This window comes from Euprymna scolopes, chromosome 23 (assembly GCF_053919585.1).
Source record: "Euprymna scolopes isolate OS-2025 chromosome 23, ASM5391958v1, whole genome shotgun sequence".
NCBI classification, from domain to species: Eukaryota; Metazoa; Mollusca; class Cephalopoda; order Sepiida; family Sepiolidae; genus Euprymna; species Euprymna scolopes.
Genome location: NC_136504.1, coordinates 12,404,200 through 12,424,203, shown reverse-complemented (window position 1 = coordinate 12,424,203; position 20,004 = coordinate 12,404,200). Strand labels below are relative to the sequence as shown.

At 30.2% G+C, this 20,004-nt stretch overlaps 1 protein-coding gene across 7 annotated transcripts in view; it reads left to right on the top strand.

The window, feature by feature from the left end:
- Nucleotides 1–8,553: 8,553 nt before the first annotated feature.
- The window catches only part of LOC145245758 (uncharacterized), a 315,536-nt gene continuing 304,085 nt past the window's right edge, over nucleotides 8,554–20,004 (top strand). For 5 of the 7 annotated variants that reach the window (XM_080107361.1, XM_080107358.1, XM_080107357.1 and 2 more), the window contains exon 1: nucleotides 8,603–8,838. The gene's annotated coding sequence lies outside the window, so the exon portion shown is untranslated. Of the gene's footprint in view, nucleotides 8,839–20,004 lie in introns of all 7 variants that reach the window. The other 2 variants (XM_080107360.1, XM_080107362.1) reach the window with 2 other exon arrangements.

Sequence of the window (20,004 nt, the reverse complement as noted above, 5' to 3'; positions counted from 1 at the left end):
ATCTGATAGGCCCTAAACTGGCATCTAAGCTTCAGCCTCTGTCCCATCGACGAAACCTTGCATCCCTCTGCCTGTTCTACAAGTATTTTAATGGTGAATGCTCTGATGAAATGCAAGCACTTTTTGTCCCCACGACGTGAACACCCTCGACAGACCCGACAAGCTGCAAAATCCCACCCCCACACTGTAGAGATCCCTAGATGTAAAAGATCTTTCTACTCCAGTAGTTTTTTCCCCAGAACCGCTAGCCTTTGGAATTCCATTCCAGGTCACTGCTTCCCCAACTGTACTGACATGCAGAAGTTCAAGTGCAACGTGAACCAACATCTTGCTGCCCAAGTCCCTACATAGTACCCCAGTAGTTGTTTCCCCTGATAGTAGCCCCCTACACCAAAGTGGCAATGTGCCTTGTTTGGGGTGAAAATGTAATAAAAAAAATTTTAAAAAAAATCAATCAATTTATTGCCTGCTCTAGGCAGGTACCTACCATGGTGCAACTGAAGGAAGCTTCACATGTCTTCTCGTAGTGTCTTAGTCTACAATACATCGTAGTCTACATTGCACTGTGGAGAACTTACTGTTAATTTTATGAAATTATTTTTACATTGTCACTTGAATTAAAGTTTAAAATGCAAAAGTCAAGTATCATGGTTCATTTGTTCTCTAAACAGAAACATTCATTTCGAATGCCCCACTGCTTTATCAAAGAACCTACCGTTGATTTTATACGTCAGGCCCTTCTGCTTGTGTGGTGATAAAACTTCTCAAATGCATTTGTGATGTTAGGGTGTATAAGGGTGTTAATCCATAGGGAGCTCTCTCTCTTTCTCTCTCTCTCTCTCTCTCTCTCTCTTTCTCTCTCTTTCTTTCTCTCTCTCTCACACACACACACACACACACACAAAGTGCCTTTTATATATAAGTAGAGGTCTCGTCAAAACAAGAATAATAAAAACGAAAGGTTAAATTTACTTAAAAAAAAAAAAAGAACGACACTAAAAAGGTTCCCAGATAACGCGGCATATATTCACCTAGTATACGAATATTCGGTTCCTGTCCAAGATTCCTTGTATATTAAAAATATAAAAATAAGGAAAATACTATATGATATACGCCGCTGTGACAAAGAGAAGATATCATATTCCAAAAATAACGTAAAGTGACCAAGTACTTTAATTTATAAATAAGAAAATTAAATTTATGAGTAACAGAAGAGCGTCCGTCTTGTCCACGATTTTAGAAACAATCTTTAAAACAAAAATAAAGGGAGATAACTCAATAGTTCAGACTTGCGAGATTTATGCTGCAATGCCTATGAATTCCCATTAATCGCTTAAAAATGATTTTCTTTATAGAAATCAAATAAAATTACTTGAACAATTTACGTGATTTTTAGAATGTGATATTTTCGTTGATTTTTCAGTACGTACAGATTTTTCACATAAGACCAGTATAATTCTTATAACTTCCGCTATTTATTAATGACTATTATACTGATTAGGTGTGTTTAATTTGTCGATATGTTACAAACGGAAATCATTTCTGCCCCTCTCCCCCAATCGTTTGGGCTTTGTCCGGCAAAACTGTTTCTGCTATCACGAAGTTGATTTTTGGATCGATTGGAGAAAGAGAATATCGATGGAAAGGATTTAACAATGCAACTAGTACGGTTGAAGCTCAAGATGGTGTTCAACATCTTTTGCGGTGCTTATTTAGAATCACCCTTAGTAAAAAAAAATTTTTTTTAAATACATAAAAATCTGTATGTTGTACATATTTGTCACGAAATGAAGATGTCATATTCCAAAAATCAAAAATTGATCAAGAAATTTTGTTTTTTGTTTTTTTTTAATATAAAAAAAGCACATTTTATGACTAAGCAAGACGGGGCGATCTTCGTCGGCCATATGTTTGATCCAGCATAAATAAGAGGGAAAAAACTACATTCGAAGTATCAAGATCAAAATCAGCCATATAATGGATGCAATTGAGTATTACAATCGCGTAAAATCGTCAATTTTTATTTTATTAGTTAAAAAAAAAAAAAGACTATTGGATACATTTACGTGATTTTTCGACAATGACAACTTTGTTCCGTGGCGAAAACGTACATCATAAAGATTTTTCTGTATTTTATTAAATAGATGTAAATCTAAATAAATAAGTGTAAATCTAAATAAATAAGTGTAAATCTAAACAAATAAGTGTAAATCTAAACAAATAGGTGTAAATCAAATGAAATAGGTCTAAATCTAAATAAACAGGTGTAAATATAAACAAATAGGTATAAATCTAAACAAATAGGTGTAAATCTAAATAAACAATTGTAAATCTAAATAAATAGGTGGAAATCTAAATAAATAGGTGGAAATCTAAACAAATAAGTGAAAATCTAAACAAATAAGTATAAATCTGAACTAATAATTGTAAATCAAAATAAATAAGTGTAAATCTAAATAAATAACTGTGAATCTAAACAAATAGACGTAAATCTAAACAAAAAGTGTAAATCTAAATAATTAGGTATACATCTAAATAAATAGGCACAAATCTAAATAAACAGGTGTAAATCTAAACAAACAGGTGTAAATTTAAATCAATAAATATAAATCTGAATCAGTAAGTGTAAATCTAAATAAATAGGAAATGGTATGAATCTAAATGAATAGGTTAAAATCTAACAAATAGGTGTAAATCTAAATGAGTGGGTGTAAATCTAACCAAATCAGTGTAAATCTAAACAAATAATCGTAAATCTAAACAAATAAGTGTAAATCCAAATAAATAGGTGTAAATAAAAAAACAGGTGAAAATCTAAATTAATAGGTGTAAATCCATACAAGTAGGTGTAAATAAAAACAAATAAGTGTAAATCTAAACAAAAAGGTATGAATCTAAATTAATAGGTGTAAATCTATTCAAATATGTATAAATTTAAACAAATAAGTGTAAATCTAAATAAAAAAGTGTAAATCGAGATAAATAGGTGTAAATCCAAACAACTAGGTGTAAATAAATACAAATAGGTATAATTCAAAACGAATAGGTGTAAATCTAAATATATCAGTATAAATCTAAATAAATATGTGTGACTCTAAAAATAGGTATAAATCTTAATAAATAAGTGTAAATCCAAATAAATAGGCGTAAATCGAAATAAATAACTGTAATTCTAAACAAATAAGTATAAATAAAAATAAATGTGTTCAAATATACACAAATAGGTATGAATCTAAATAAATAGGTATAAATCTAAACAAATAGGTATAAATCTGAAACAAATAGGTCTACATTTAAATAAGTAGGAGTAAACCTAAAGAAATAGCTGTAAATCTAAATAAATAAGTGTAAATCTAAATAAATAGGTGTAAATCCAAAATAAATAGGAGTAAATCCAAATAAGAGTCTCAAATCTAAATAAATTAGTGTAAATCTAAATAAATACTTGTAAATCCTAATGAATAGCTGTAAACCTAAACAAATAAGTGTAAATCTAATAAATAAGTGTAAATCTAAACAAATAGGTGTGAATCTAAATAAATACGTGTAAATCTAAATTAATAGGTGTAAATCTAAATAAATATGTGTAAACCTGAAAAATAGGTGTAAATCTAAACAAATAAGTGTAAATCTGAATAAATAGGTGTAAATCTTAATAGATAGGTATAAATCTAAACAAACAGGTGTAAATTTAAACAAACAGGTGTGAATCTAAACAAGTAGGTGTAAATCTTAATAAGTAGGTGTAAATCTAAACGAATGAGTGTAAATCTTAATAAGTAGGTGTAAATCTAAACAAATAGGTGTAAATCTAATTTAACAGGTGTAAATTTAAATAAATAGGTGTAAATCTAAAAAATAAGTGTAAATCTACATAATACGTTTAATTCTAAAAGAAGTGTTAATCTAAATAAATAGTTGTAAACTTAAATAAATAGGTATAAATCTAAACAAATAGGAATAAATCTAAATAAACTGGTGCAAATCAAAATAGATGTAAATCTAAAAAAATAAGTATAAGTCTAAATAAATAGGTCCACAGTTAAATAAATAGGTATAAATCTAATAAAATCAGTGTAAATCTAAATAAATATGTGTAAATCTAAAGAAATAGGTGTTAATCTAAACAAAAAGTTGTAAATATACATAAATAAATCTAAATAAATAGGTGTAAATCTAAATAAATGTGTGTAAATCTAATAAATAGGTGTAAATCTTAAATAAGTATAAATCTAAACAAATAGGTGTAAACTTAAACAAACAGGTGTGAATCTAAACAAGTAGGTGTAAATCTAAATAAATAGGCGTAAATCTTAACAAATAGGCGTAAATCTAAACAAATAGGCGTAAATCTAAATAAATAGGTGTAAATCTAAATAAATAGGTGTAAATTTAAATAAATAGGTGTAAATTTAAACAAGTAGGTGTAAATCTAAACAAGTAGGTGTAAATCTAAACGAATAGGTGAAAATCTAAATACATAGGCGTAAATCTTAATAAACAGGTGTAAATCTAAATAAATAGGTGTAAATCTAAACAAATAGGTGTAAATCTAAACAAGTAGGTGAAAATCTAAATAGATAGGTGTAAATCTAAACGAACAGGTGTAAATCTAAATAAATAGGTGTAAATCTAAACAAGTAGGTGTAAATCTAAACGAATAGGTGAAAATCTAAATAAATAGGTGTAAATCTAAATAAACAGGTGTAAATCTAAATAAATAGGTGTAAATCTAAACAAGTAGGTGTAAATCTAAACGAATAGGTGAAAATCTAAATAAATAGGTGTAAATCTAAATAAACAGGTGTAAATCTAAATAAATAGGTGTAAATCTAAACAAATAGGTGTAAATCTAAACAAGTAGGTGAAAATCTAAATAGATAGGTGTAAATCTAAACGAACAGGTGTAAATCTAAATAAATAGGTGTAAATCTAAACAAGTAGGTGTAAATCTAAACGAATAGGTGTAAATCTAAATAAATAGGTGTAAATCTAAATAAATAGGTGTAAATCTAAATAAACAGGTGTAAATCTAAATAAATAGGTGTAAATCTTAACAAGTAGGTGTAAATCTAAACGAATAGGTGAAAATCTAAATAAATAGGTGTAAATCTAAATAAACAGGTGTAAATCTAAATAAATAGGTGTAAATCTAAACAAATAGGTGTAAATCTAAACAAGTAGGTGAAAATCTAAATAGATAGGTGTAAATCTAAACGAACAGGTGTAAATCTAAATAAATAGGTGTAAATCTAAACAAGTAGGTGTAAATCTAAACGAATAGGTGAAAATCTAAATAAATAGGTGTAAATCTAAATAAACAGGTGTAAATCTAAATAAATAGGTGTAAATCTAAACAAATAGGTGTAAATCTAAACAAGTAGGTGAAAATCTAAATAGATAGGTGTAAATCTAAATAGATAGGTGTAAATCTAAACGAATACATGAAAATCTAAACAAACAGGTGTAAATCTAAACGAACAGGTGTAAATCTAAATAAATAGGTGTAAATCTAAACAAGTAGGTGTAAATCTAAACGAATAGGTGAAAATCTAAATAAATAGGTGTAAATCTAAACAAACAGGTGTAAATCTAAATAAATAGGTGTAAATCTAAACAAATAGGTGTAAATCTAAACAAGTAGGTGTAAATCTAAACGAATAGGTGAAAATCTAAATAGATAGGTGTAAATCTAAACGAATACATGAAAATCTAAATAAATAGGTGTAAATCTAAATAAATAGGTGTAAATCTAAATAAATAGGTGTAAATCTAAATAAATAGGTGAAAATCTAAATAAATAGGTGTAAATCTAAATAAATAGGTGTAAATCTAAATAAATAAGTGTAAATGTAAATAAATAGGTGTAAATCTAAATAAATAAGTGTAAATGTAAATAAGCAACCTTCTTGTGAAGCAAAAAGTGAAAAACTTAATGTATGTTATGTTCTGATAATCTGATTTTCTCCGCTTTCCAATCACTGGCAAGAATTTTATCTTTGCCCGTGAATATTAAGACGAAGCTTTTCATGATCATCTATAGTAGTTATATATATATATATATATATATATATATATATATATATATATATATATATATATATATATATATATATATATATATATATATATATATATTTACTTTTTTTTTTTTACAAAGGAGTCTACTTATCAAAGCCTGAGGCCACTCGTGGATAAGGGTTAATGAGCGTACAGTAGTCAATAGGAAAATATCGTAGTAATCGTTAGTAGTGGAAATTTGGTAAATTGGGTTACTTTAGGGGAACGGCTCATCACGAACTTGTTCACGTTGGACTTGAAGATGACTATATTGTATCCAATTGGAAAGCAGAGTTCCATAGATGTGCAGTTCTAAGAAAGAAGCTTTGTTCATGGAATCTACGTTTAGGTTAAGGCACAGATAAAGAGTGGGGGAAATTATTGATAGTGGTTTCAACTAAACGAGTGTTTTTCATGAAAGTCAAGCCAGAGGGAAGTATAGATTGGAGGTCAGACGAGCACTTGCCATGAAAATAACGAGAAGGCCGAGACAGGCTCACAAGGTCTTTTCTGTGAAAAGGAGGTTGCAGAGAAGAGAAAAGGGCATCCCCACTAAGCTACGAAGTCTATTTTGAACTCTGTCAAGGCAGGATAAGCTGCTTCTAGCAGCCCCTTCCCAGATGTGGCAACAGTACTCTGTCCTTGGGCGTACTTGGCTCTTATATAGGAAGAGATTTGCATCATTGATAAACTACTTCCTTTTGTATAAGTTTACTGCAATATTATTTATAATTTACCGGTTTTTATTTAGAATTAGCAGGGGTACCCGGCGTTGCCTGGGTGTGTTGAGTAAAAAAAAATCAAAACAACAGATTGGAGAAATGTGTTTAAGTAAACAAAAAAAAAAAAAAACATGATAGTAGGCAGGCAGGCTCAACCTCGTAACGCAAAGGAGGAAAAAAAAACGTAACCTCTTAGTCGATGTCTCAAGGGTGCGACCGGAAGTCACGAACGTCAAAATTAAGCGTAGTCAATCGAAAAGGAAACAATGACTTGCAAAAATAGCCACGCAAAAACGGACCCCTCCTTGTAAAACTGGCTAGTTGAGTGTGAAAGAATTAATCTTTTTGGTTGTGGTCTGAAAGATCAAGGTTCAAAATGATACCAATCTGGTCAGGTTTCAATGCGTCTGTTGGACGTTTTTGGTGGACATACAAATACACACGCATACACACACATACGCCCCTTTATATATTAGACTGGTGGGGGTACCTGACGTTTCCCGTGTGTGTGAAGGTGTTGTAAGGAACCAAGGACGGGTGTAAAAAAAAAAAATGGTAGTGGCAGGAGGATCAAAACAACAGTAGGCAGCCTGGGTAGAGAGAGGTTTAAAAAAATGGTACTAGGCAGGCAGGCTCGAACCTGTAATGCAAAGGAGATAAAGGTAAAAAAAAGCCGTGATATCTTAACCGATATCTCCATGGCGCAACCAGAATTTGAGAGTGTTTAAATTAAGCGTAGTCAATCCAATGGTGACGATGACTTTGTGAAAATGTCGATGCAAACAGCGACCCCTCCTTGTACAAAACTGCTGAGTTGAGGATGAAGGAATAAATGTTTGTCCAATTATTTTTTATATTTGTCGTCCGAAGGATCGTGCTTGAAAATGATACCGATCTGGTCAGGATTCGTCGCGTATGTTGAAAGTTTTTGGCAGATATACAAACACACACACACACACATTTTGCCTTTTATATATAGTGATTAGTAGATGATCAGATTACATTTAGTATTAAAAAATACAGAAAATTTTTTATAATGTATCTACTCGTCATGGAACGAAGATATCATGTTCCAAAAATCATATAAATTGATCAAGTATGTTTTTTTTAATCAAGAGAATCAAATTTTAGCGGGAAATTTTCAATTATTCTTAATTTTTGGACATCTTTCTACCGGGAATATATATATATATATATATATATATATATAGGAAAGTATTTCTTCAAAACTCTGTGGATTAAGGACTATCCACTTATTAAGTGTTTCCTTTTCAGATTAAATATGTTTTTAACTCTTTTTCAAAGTGTTTTTTAACATGTTTTATTAACTATTTGTCGAGAAAAGAAACTATTACAGTGGAAGGCTTTCTGTCATGCAAGGATTCTAATCATGGAGGGGAGGAATTTTGTTGCTTATCATCAGTTATCATTTGAAAACCAGATGTACTTAATTCACACTCATAAGTTTTTATTCATTTTTGTATGAAGTACATCTTACACGTGGTTTGGTGAATAGCGGAAGACCACTAAACAACTCCTCAGGGACAAATGAGCTTAATATTTGTTACAATTCGAAATAGAATCTATACCTCAGTAGTATATATGTTCTTATAAGAAATGTGTGTGTGTGTGTGTGTGTGTGTGTGTGTGTGTGTGTGTGTGATTAAAGATGAAAGTGATACAGCTGGTGAAGTATCTTATACTAAACACACCTTCTGAGTTTCTAAATGAGAAAAGCGTATTCTCCTGTTGATTTGTGCTGCTGATAATCGGTGGGAGTGAGACCGGTCGTTGGGTGTGCGCGTGTTTTGCCGTGCTACGCTACCCCCTCCGATAAGCGTGGCTGGCGTAGTGACTTAGAAACGCACGCTATGGCGGACGCCAGAGGAGACGACTCCTTCTTATTATTATTCTCGTCTTCTTCGAAAGGAATACCACCAGAAGACGGCTGTTATTAGGAGAAGGAGGAAAAAAAACCAAAAAAAAAAAAACCAAGATAATAATAATAATGAGAAGAACGTCAACGACAGCAGTTCCATAAAATAAGCACCAAACGGTTAGTTGCGTTGGATTGTTTGGGTTTTGTTTTGTTTTTTCTTTTACCTTCTTTTGTATGGGTTGCCGGATTAATGAGAAACTTTTTTTTTTTTTGGCACTAGTGCAGTTTAGCATCCCCAATAAAAGTGTTTTCATTTTAGGAGAGTTCTGTAGAATTAACGAAGCCCGTGTTAAGAATGGACTTTCAAAATGTGCCTGTGAATGTTAAACTGCACAAGTGTCTTTTTTTTTTCAAAGTTGCATTCTACGATGCTTAATATATTTTTTAATTCATTATTATTTTCGTCTCTTTGCAGATTTCTTTTTGATCGATAATTTAATAAACTCGTAGAGGAATGTTAAATTCTATTTCAGTTATTATGGTATTGTAGATAAATATTTTTTTTTACTAAATCACACTTACACACACACACACACACACACACACACAAAATAAAAGTATAATTTTTAGGTGATTACGTGTAAACATCCATAAAAATTCGGATAAAAAGAAATTTTAAATTATTTTAGAATTTAGAACGGGGGATCACTTTCGCATATAAATTTAACTTTAAGTTATAAAAAATTATGAAAATCCATCAAGGAGGATACATTTTTCCGGAAAATTAAGTGAAATTGCAGTTTCCGTAACCCCGTGAAGATTACGAAAATATGGGGACATAACTGAGATTGCTTATCAAATTCAGAGTTCCAATTTCAGAGAAGAAGCGCAGAGTTCCAATTTCGTTTGTTCTTTAAAAAAAATGATAATATTTAGGAAAATTAATTTAATTTAATTTACTGACCGGTTTTGCTGTTTGTTTCGATAAATGAATTAGTTGGAACTGTTTTTTAATATCAATATATATTTGGAACTGTTTTTTTTAAATATAAATATATTTTTTGCTAAACTAACTTATCTCCCTTGTTTTACAAATTAATGGCCGCCGTATTGTCCCCCCCCCCCCCAAAAAAAGAAAAAAAAGGCAGTTGTCCTACTTGATGAATTTTCGTCATTTATGGATATATTAGTATTTTCGACATGACAATTAAGTAAGTAATATTGCTTTTTCTATCGCCTCTATCTCAACAACAAGCACCCTATAAGCAATGACATTATATTTTCCGATAAATAAATGAAAAGTATAATTGTTATAATGAGCTGGAAAACAATACGTTTTTTTTTATTAATTTTTTTTTTTTTTTTTTTTTTTCTAGTTTAAAAAAATATTTTAAACAAAAATGTTTAAGATACATTTTTTTCATCGATTCAATAAATATCAGTCGTTATCTTTTTACTAAGTAAAGCTGATGAATTGCAAAGATACTATTTTCTGTCGCAACCCTTTTGGGGCTTCTTGAATTTTTAATTTAGCCATTTATGAAAAAATTGAAAATTTAATATCTTAAATAATTTAAGCTAAAAAAAAAAACTAATTGATTGTTTCCCATAAAACTTTGGTAACATTTTTAGTCATCATAACAATTTAATTAAAAATGTTATTAAATTAGAATTTTATTTACCGGGGAATGTTATCTCAAGAATTGGGAAAATACTGATTTTTTTTTTTTTTTTTTTTTTTTAAGAATACCTTAATGCTTTGTAGCATTAAACTTTAATTCTTGTCAAAACATGTTCTGGTCGGCGCTTTAAAATCACTTTAGAATTTCACACAATCACCGAAAAAATATAATTTGTAAATCGGAAATGGTTTGGAAAAGTGTAAAATGGCATTTCTAGTTCAAGTTTATACGCAAAAGTCGGTACTGGTATTTCTTCGGCTTTTGAACCGGACAAAACTTTTCTAATACCAGTATCCAAGTGTAGTTATTGGTCCATTTGTGTATTTAAACCAAAACAAACAAAATACTTTGATTATTATATTAAAGGTTGGACCTGAAGAATCTTGCCCCTCTATTTTTTATTTATGTTTTTTTTTTTTTTGCCTAGTTCAGCAGATTATTATCTAATGGGCACTAGTCTATACTAGATTATAAAAATTTTTTTTTTAAGTCAATATTTAAATATTTGTAGTTGGTGCTCAGTTTCTAATGCAACGTTCTAGTAAATTGATCACCCATTTTAGAACCACACGATGTCTTTAGGCCAAATTTCGCGAATTTACCTTTTTTTATAAAAAAAAGGAAAAGCTAAATTCGCGAAGTTGATCGATTTACTAGCACGTTGCATTAGAAACCGAACACCCTCTACGAATATTTAAATATTGACAGTTTTTTTGTTTTTTTTTTATAATCTTGTAGACTAGTGTCTATTTGATAATAATCGCTGAAAAAAAAAAAATTTTTAAAGAGAGGTTCTTCAGGTCTAAAACTAAACTAAAATGTGAATTCCAATCGTTTGGTAAAAGACTTAAATAATCTTTTATTTTGTAAAGTCGAGTGTAAAGTTTGCATTATTTAATGGCCTCCCCGCAAAGTCATTTTTTTTAATGGATCATGATGATGGAGTAGTGTAAGTTTCGATTAATCCCGTCTGCATTCCCTTGGGCAATAAGCCTCTATTCCCCATCCAATGAAAAGAGGAGGAGGTAATGCCGAAAGAATGTGTTTACATATCTCTCACAGTGACAAGGCTAGACACAAGGTTAGTTTATGATGAGATTCAAATTGGGGGGAGAGGAGAGGTCTGTCCCGGTAACAAAAATAGTTTGGTCGGATATCGCTTACGGACGAGCCCGTCTCAGGCGACAGGCAAATACTTGGGAGGTTTAACCCATCTTTCCTTTAAAAAAAAGAAGAAAAAAAGAAGAGAGGTGCTTGTTGGATAAAAAATAAAAATGCTTGTTAAGATAGTCGGCAGATCGATTCTTCAATATGTGATTTGAGTAAAAAAAAAAACAATACTTTACTTTCGTGTCGAAACTAGTTATCTATCCAAAAATTATGAAAACCTATCGAGTAGAACGACTGCTATTATGTTTTTAGTAAAAAAAAAAATCTATCACTATCGGCTAACAAAACGTCAGCCAGTACAGTAGCGAAAATAGATATACGTATGTTCCCTGTATTCGCAGTCTTTAAGGTGTTCACATCTAGGAAAAAATGCCATTTCCCTGAATTTTCCGTAAACATTTAACGGTCAATTTTTACATCGTGCCTCCAGCGTATTATAAACACCCCAACCTCCCGATGTTAAAAACGGCTTTCGGAATAAACACCCCCACCTCAAAAGCTGTTCTTAACATAGGGATGTTGGGAGGGTGTTTATTCCGAAAGCCGTTTTTAACATGGGGTGATTGGGGTGTTTATACTACGCTGGGGCAGGTAGTAAAAAATTGACTCTTTTAATTGATGAATATTCATAATTTTTTTTAAATAGATAACTATTTTCGAGATGGCAATTAAGTATTGTTTTTGCTTAAAACAACATATTTTTAAAAATCGATCTGTCGACTATCTTAACATCAAAGCACCCAAAAATGTAATGCCCATTTTTTTCGGTTCGATTCTGACAAATGACAATTTTAAGTTATTATAAATCGTGAACATGCTTTCTTAACAAGCTGTACTTACCCGGCGTTGCCCGGGAGAGTTTTCACTCATTCTTTCTTTTGTGTTTCTATTTAAATAGGATTTTAAAAGTTAAATTTAAATATTGCCGTATAGTTTCGCCATTAAATTATTAATTGAACCAAATATAAAACTATAACGTAATGTGATTTTTACAACCTTATTGGATGTAAAAAGCTTCCTAAAATTAAAATTATTATTATTATTATTATTATTATTATTATTATTTTTATTTTATTTTATTTATTTATTTATTTATTTTTTGTTTACCACACCCCCGTAGTTTACTCTCAAAATAAAATGAGATTCTACTTTTGCCTTATATTTTATCTTTTTTTTTGGGGGGGGGATACATGTAAACAGCCTGAAAAAAAAATACCCGGACATTTTTAGAGTTGGAGATCACTCCTATACAAATTTATCGTATAGTGAGCATCCACTTCCGTGCCATTTAGCTTTAATTGGAGACATGTAATTAACCTCTCTTTTGAATTTTATAGAAGCAAAGAATTTGTTCGAGTTAGAGGGAAGTCTTTGATTTTCTTTGAGACAGAAGGGTCGCTGATCGAGGGCTTTCTTTCTTGTTTTTACTTTCAATAAAATTAGAATCAATATTAAATGTTTTAGCGTAGTTTTTTTTCCTATTCCTGGTCTCCAAAATGAAGGAATATATATATATATATATATATATATATAGGCTCCTATATGGTTGACTATTTAAAAAAAAAACTGATTACATATAATGATAGATGTATCGAGACACAGGAATGGGTATGTTTGATCTGGCAGAACGGTGGTTCATTAAAATTGTGGGGTCTGCGTTCGCGCCTGGTCCACAAAGTATAGAAATATAAAATTTAAAAATTAAAAAAAAACGTTTACAAGTGTTTTTTTTATATAGATGTACATAAGAATACTTTGATAAGTATGTTTTAACTTAAATAGGGATGGTATAATAAAATTGTCAGGTCTGCGTTCGCGCCTGGCCCCCATAGAATGGAAATAGGCACAAACTTTAATGAAGACTTTTCATATCTATCTGCGTAAGTATATTTTGATAATTATGTTTCAATTTGAAGAAATATGGTATAATAAAATTATGAGGTGTTCGTTCGCACCTGACCTCCATAGAATGGAAATATGTCACAAAGTTTAACAAGGTTTTTTAATATAGATCCACAGAACATTGTGATAAGTGTTTCAGTGTGAACAGGTATGATATAATAAATTATGGGGTTTATGTATTTTATTTTTACTTTCATCATATTTTGCTTTGGTTTGATACCCCCAAATTCGAAGCTATCTTTTTACAACCCTTCCTTTTCATAACCTATCATACTTTCATAAATCAGAGTCCATTTTCTGTAGGCTGTCTTTGAACCCAGTCAACGACGGATATTTTCGCTAGTGTATATATATATATATATATATATATATATATATATATATATATATATATATATATATATATATATATATATATATTCTTTACAATGATAAATAATATAAAGTGTGCTATATCTCGGTGGCCGTGATAGGCATCCATAGATTGTCAATTGTGACGTCAGCAGTGCCGATTACGAACGGAGAAAGCCGAAGCAGTTCTAACTTTTACTGAGTTTGAAGACAACCGATATACAAATTTAATTTTAAAAAAAACTGTTACATTTAGCAGACGACAAATTATACTTTCTTTTAATTTAAATAATTACTAGTATTTGAAGGTGAACTTTGCATTTTTTATATACACCTATTTTGCATTCCGTCAAGGTTGCATACGTTTATTTGCAAGGATAAATGCTTTCTATTTAAAGGATTCCCCTCCCCCGCCAAAAACAACAAAAAGGGAAACTTTTTGTTTTATGAATGTTTTCTCTCTGGACATGTTTTCCCCCCCCCCGCTCCCGCTTTCAAGCATCGCCCAAAAGGCTGTCCAAATGAGCCCAGAGCACACTCGTTTGCCCATGAAACAGAAACTGGCGAATGAGCGAAGTTCGTTAACTCCCTCGCATTAATTGTATAGCCTCTATGAGCCATGCTTCTCTCCCACCTCAAAAACAACAACAAAAAACAAACATTACTCTATGCAAAGTGATAAAACCACGCGCTTTGCGCTGAATACATCAGAAAAATAAATTAAAATTATATCCAAATAAGCAGACCCCTCTCATAATAAAAGTAAATAAAACTAAACAAATTTAAACGCAAGAAAAACTTTTGGTAAAAGGACATAGCGCATGAGACCCCCCCCCCCCCACTTCCGGCTAAGTTTCAGGAAAAGCGGTGAAGGTCGAAAATCAATTCTCTGTGTGTTTTATAATTTATAATTGTGTACATTAAAAAATTGAACTGATATTTTTCATTAGAAATTTAGAATTTTAATCTTATCACAAATATTTAAATGTTTGATTTTTTACAAATAGTAAGATTTTTTTATTCGTATATTTAATAAGATTAAAATTTCCTGCATTTTTTAAAAATTATTTGTAAATTTTTTTTTTTTCTCGCCTTGTTAAATACTGCACAATCGCCGAAAACTTGAAAAGCCTGCTTTGTAGATTGGGGTGATTTTTTTCTTCTTCAATTTCAATATTTATTATATAGATTCTTTAAAACTTCTCTCCCATTTTCAAAGTCTCTCCCCTCCCTCAAGCTCTCCTTTTCGCTCTCTTCAAGCTCTCTCCTTTCGAGCTCTCCCCCTCCCGTTCAAGCTCTTTTTCTCTCACCCCTTCTTCAATCTCTTTTTATTTCCAACTTCTTCCAGCTCTCCTTCTCTCCACCCCCTTGAAGCTCCCACTCCTTCGAGCTCGTTTTCTTTCAGCTCCTCTTCGCTCCCCCCCCCCTTAAGCTCTTTTTCTCTTTTCCTCTCCAATCCTCCCTCAATCGCCTTCAATGTACTCCACTCCCTCTCTGCCACTTTAATGACACACCTTTAATATTCCAGACCATTTTTACATATACCTGTGACATTTTATTGAACTTCCGATAAAAAAAGAATCCGCCGATTTATAAACTCGCCATTTTTTTTTTTTTAAGGACATTTGCTCGTTCATTTTATTATTATTGCTATTTACTTGCCTCCCCACGAGAGCAGTTAGACAACAGGTCCTTTTTTAACGTGGGGGAAAAGGAACAAAAATAAAAATTCTCTCAGTCGTGAAGGATTTCTCCTCCACTGAGAACAAAAAATTGAAGTGTAATCAGAACAGATACTACACTTTGATTTTGAGTCGAAGAATAAATCAAAAAGAAATCAAACTGCCTTGTCAGCTAAAAGAAATGTTTTTCTGTGTTAAAATTAAATAATTTTATTTGAAACTTTATTTATTTTGCATGACCCCCCCCCCCATCGCCACCTGTTAAAAGAATGCCATTAATTTTATTTTAAATAAATCATTTCAACGAAAAATGCGGTTTTCAAAACTCTGCTTAGCTTCACTAAACATTTTACGATAAAATTGATCACATGTTCAGACACGTTTTTCGCGTTATTCTTGGAATGAACCTTCGGCTACGATCGAATGATTATTTTTTTTTTAATGGTATTATTTGTTTTGACAATAAAAGTGCTCTAAAAAGTTTCGCATAACATGCATTGCGTTTATTCCATGTTAAATATACTTTTTTAAGGTGGTTTTAGGGAGAGGGAAAGGGGCTCTATGTTATTTTTTATTGAACTTTCACAAATCTATAAAAATGAAAACGATGTTCTTTTATTTATCATTAAATTAAATCTATTTTCAGAGAAAACAGCAACAAAAAATAATTTTGGGGATCTTTAATTTTTGATTTATGTTAACCATTTTTTTTTTTTTTTTTTTTTCAGTTGAAAAAATTTTCATTTTACATTTTTTTAAGTAACTTAAGAAATTAACGGTTAATGTAATCTCTATAAATAGAATTATGTTACCATCTTTCGTGCGTGTTTCTCGCCTTTTTACATTTATCCATTTTATTGACTATTTTAATTAATTATGGAAAAAAAATCATCTTATTTTAGCGAATTATATTAATTATAAAATTAAATCCACTGTAATGCATTTTGGTTTCTTCATAAAATATAGCAATTGAAAAATTAATGGATTACCTTGTGACCGTTCAAAATTTGAAAGAAATTTAGAATCATTTAAACTGTCGAATAGAAAGTCGTTTTGACTGCTCTAACTATGAGTCATAGTTTAAAGTTAAAAATAATCGATTATTTTCCGTAATTTTCTATGTATGCTAATATTTTTCAATAATATGTATTTCGTAAAGTTTTATTTGCCATATTTATTTCACTACTGCGTCCGAATGCACAAGTACCAAAACTGTTTTTTTTAATTGTTAGCAAATTCTTGTTTTAAAAGTTTTAATATCTTTTCTTTTTTTTTTTTTTTTTACATCTAATAATTTTATAGAGATTAAAATAACATTAGTTTTATAACAATTTGGTTCAATTTAATATAATTTAATAACTCAACGATATAATAATTAAATTTAACTTTCAGAATGTTATTTAAAAATAATTTCGTAATAGAAAAAAATGCACACATAAAGAAAGAGTACAAAACGGATGAAATGAAAGCTAAAACCCGGGTAACGCCGGCAATGAGATTTACCAATAAAAATGCGCTTATATATCTTTGGAGGAGAAGAAAGAAAATTAACACGGCATTAAACCAATTGTAGAAATCTAAATTTTCCCCAAATTTGTCTCTAATTCTTAAATTTTCTTATTACCATTTTTTTTTTCTTTTTTACTTAATTTTATTTAATTTTCGTTTAAAATTCGATAGAATATTAATGTATGTTTTTATTATTGTTATTTAGTTTTCATAAAATGAAACCATTTTTTTGTTTTGATTATTGATAATGCAACTTTATTTTTATAACGTGAAATACAAATATTTTTTCATAGAATTTTAACTTATCAGCCCCGGCTCTGCCACTGAGTAAGTTTTTAAAGAAGGAAGGGGAAAAATGACTGAAAACGATGATAATTATTATTTTGACTAACAAAATCATTACCCTTTCCTCCTATATTATAATTAGAAAATTGGTAAAGTCGAAATACAGTTGTTTTGGGTTTGTTTTTTTTAATTTAATAAAAAAAATTCAATGTCACTAAAATTTTGTTGTGACCCCCAGACAATGACCTGTAGTTTGTTCGTCTGCCTTTCAATGTGTGAAGAATTTTAATTTCGAAATAAGATTTCACCCTTTTTTATGGCAGCATTTATTTAATTAGAAATCCTTCGTCCAATTTCTGATGTTCTTAAAATTTTCAAAGTAACTTTAACTAAAAGACAATTTTATAAGATTGTAAAATTTTGGCGAAAAGTGGAATCGAAGTGTTTTTATTTCAGCCGTTTTTTTTTTATCATCGAAACAAACCATTTTTCACACATGGAATTCAAATATTTACAAACCAAACTGCAAATAGTAAACACCGAAATAATCCCCCTTTTTTAATTTTATCAAAATTGTGCATTTTTCTTGTGTTTTTTGCTAAAGTAAATGTAAAGATACGTTTTTATTATTTTCTATACACTTGCTTACATTTAATCGTTCAAACAAAAATAGTTGTGCAAAATACCAATCGTGCTTTTTTTTTTTTTTTTTTTTTTTGTATAGAATTTTCAAGTTAAATTCAATTTTTACGTATTCTCTATTTATTCAATTGTTAGGTGAAAGTACAGAATAGTTTTTTTTTTTTAAGCTTCCCCTTCTTATTATGAATGGGTCTCTAACTATTAAATTTATTATTTCAGCACGGTCCGTATTCTGCATAAATACAATAGTAAAAGTTTGAAAAACAGTTTTCTTTTTATGTTCTTCATTAAGACATGAATTAGTTGTATGTTGCAAAAGTAGTTTTTTTTTTCTTTTTTACTTTTATCAAAATACATTTTTAAAATATAATTTTTGACATATGAATTTGATTGTGACGAATTGTTAATCGAAATTATTATCAAAACAATGGCTGGTATTGTTTTAATCTTTATTTATGAAATGACAGGATGTATATAGCTTCTAAAACGTTAAATATCTCAATACATGATGATGATTTGCTTAAAAAAAATAAGCCAAATAAAATTAAATTCGACAGTTTAAATGCTTCTAAATTTATTTAATATTTTAAAAGTTTACAAAGTAATTTATATTTTTCTTTCAATTATTATTGAAAATGGTCCAGTGTTCACTTGTTAACGGAGAAACCGAAATGCATCCGAGGGGATTTAATTTCGTTATTTTTATTTTTTTTTTATTTTTTTATATATGATTTAAAATTTTCGTTTCAGTACTTGTACTTGACGCTATAACATATTTGGTTTTAATAAATATCTGATTAATATTAAATAATAAAAAAAAATGTTTACATCACATAGAGGTGAGAAACATAGAGGAGGCACACGAGAAACGGTCGCATAATTTTAATATTAACTTGCATGCATGCCATTCATAATGATATTGAAACCTAATGTTAGAGATTCGTCGTTTATCGGTTTTTAGTTTCAAACGATTGACGACGCAATTAAATAGAATTGCAATTTCTTATTTCCATCATTCGCATTTGCCATTTTTTGTGTTATTTGTAGGTGACTCATTCATTACTCATTGGGGAGGGGGGGAGAATGTCTTTAAACAAAAACATTGGAAGAGAGAAGCGAATATTAGTTTCAGAAGTAATCTTGTCTGTCATTCTTATCGCGTTTTCATTTCTAAAAAAAATTGGAGACTGAATTCAAACGAAATAAGTTATTTCGTCATTTCAAATAACATTAATTCCCTGTTCGTTACCTACCCAATTCATTTCTTCATCAATAATAATGGATTTCATATGAAGAAATCGTCGACAATCACACTTACGTAGCAAGACTGACATTTAAACGTAAACATTAACTAATAATAATAATAATAATAATAATAATTATAATTATAATAATAATAATAACAATAAAGAAAGAACGACATAATCTGCGTTTGCCCCCCCCCCTCCCCGAAAAAAATGGTCGTGAAAGGTCAAGGAGAATGGAAAGCCTGAAGAGAGTGAGCACTGTCACTGTCCGACCTCAACTGAAGGGTTACATTGTGTTGAACCCGGAAGGGTCTTATCACCCTGGCTCCAGAGAAAAACAATTGTATGCGTGATAAATCATTTGTAGTAGACTGTTAATAAGAAAACATAGAAGGATTTGCGATGGTTACCGAAAGAGGTGGGGATTGCTGAAAATCTGGAGAGGCTTGTCACTTAGACTCCAGAGAACACACCTGGAAATAACTCGCGGGAGAACTAGTTAGTAGATAATTAGTAGTACTTATTCTGGCTTTTATTGTTGTTCAGATGAGCATAGTATTCCAATAAATCAACTTATTTTGGTTGGTTGTTTTTAAAGCCAACCATATATATATATATATATATATATATATATATATATATATTACAACTGACAATAGTAATATTTTTTGTGAATGAAGGAAGGAATTAGCGATGTGAATATACGACAACTAAGCTAGCAAAACATGAAAGCAATTTTCACGTGACAAATAATGGATATTTCGCGTTTATAAGCGTAAGAAGCCAGACATGTGAATCTGGATGAGGTAATATTAAAATGAGGTCTACAACAAAAAGTGAATTAAATAAAAACGTCAAAAGATCGCAACAACA